The sequence below is a fragment of the Mizuhopecten yessoensis genome, unplaced genomic scaffold (assembly GCF_002113885.1).
Source record: "Mizuhopecten yessoensis strain PY_sf001 unplaced genomic scaffold, ASM211388v2 scaffold1471, whole genome shotgun sequence".
Classification (NCBI taxonomy): domain Eukaryota; kingdom Metazoa; phylum Mollusca; class Bivalvia; order Pectinida; family Pectinidae; genus Mizuhopecten; species Mizuhopecten yessoensis.
The window spans coordinates 336,509-337,431 of NW_018404063.1; the positions used below are offsets into that span (position 1 = coordinate 336,509).

At 28.7% G+C, this 923-nt stretch overlaps 1 protein-coding gene and 1 long non-coding RNA gene across 2 annotated transcripts in view; both read left to right on the top strand.

Moving 5' to 3' along the window:
* LOC110462911 overlaps nucleotides 1–333 on the top strand; it is a 4,037-nt gene extending 3,704 nt beyond the window's left edge. The window contains exon 2 of the long non-coding RNA XR_002464326.1: nucleotides 246–333. This is a non-coding gene — a long non-coding RNA (uncharacterized LOC110462911). The remainder of the gene's footprint in view (nucleotides 1–245) is intronic.
* LOC110462901 (39S ribosomal protein L40, mitochondrial-like) overlaps nucleotides 1–923 on the top strand; it is a 16,728-nt gene that overhangs the window by 4,712 nt on the left and 11,093 nt on the right. The gene's annotated exons all lie outside the window — the stretch shown is intronic.

Genomic DNA, 923 nt, shown 5'->3' on the forward strand with positions numbered 1-923 from the left:
ATTATCAATATTTATCATTCCTGTAAGTTTGGTTGAAGACCAGGTATAATTATGCAGTATTAGTATAATTTAATGCAGTCATTTATAAATTATGACTTATGTACATGTGATTATCAATAAGATATTGTGAAGCACTACATGTATATAGTCATAATTATATATAATAATACATGTAATTGTAATTTGGATTCTGCATACCAGGTTTTTGTTACAAATCACTTAATTTATTTTTCCTTTTTTTACAGGAATGTTCTAGGTCATGGATATTAAGCAGAAAGCCTTATGTAAGAAGACACCAGGATAGAAACAAAACTCTGGACAATTTAATGTGAACATTTTTTCAAATACATAGGTCCTGTAAATGTGTTATTAATTTGATACATACAATTCATACTACAATGTACATACTCCAAAGACAAATATTCCTATCTTTGCTTCTTATTCTGTATTTTTATTTCAAAAATGTGATTTGATTAAAATCAATGCAAGTTTTCAAAATGTGTTTTATTCATTTTTTTCTCTCCCGTTATAAAATGACTAAAATACATAGTAAGTTAACTTAGTAAATATTTTAAAATAACTTTCCAAGAATTTATTTCTCTGTGAGTTTTCACTCAGGAATTCTGGTTCAGATTCATATTCAGAATCTGATATTACACTTGTAGTTTATTCTCAAATTCAAGATACGTTTACTTGTGTTATGAATGAGTGTTCACAGAACTACATTGTATTAGATTCCAAAATCTGCATACATGCCCCCCCCCCCCCCGGATTCAGCTTGAATATCACATGTACATTTCAACTTTATTTCAAGGTGTTTATATCAGTTCATCATGCATGTGTAACCAGATGCTTTTGTGCTCATTTAAAATGGAAATGGAAAAGATTTTCATAAATTACTTTGTAAGCAGAGGAGCTTTGAC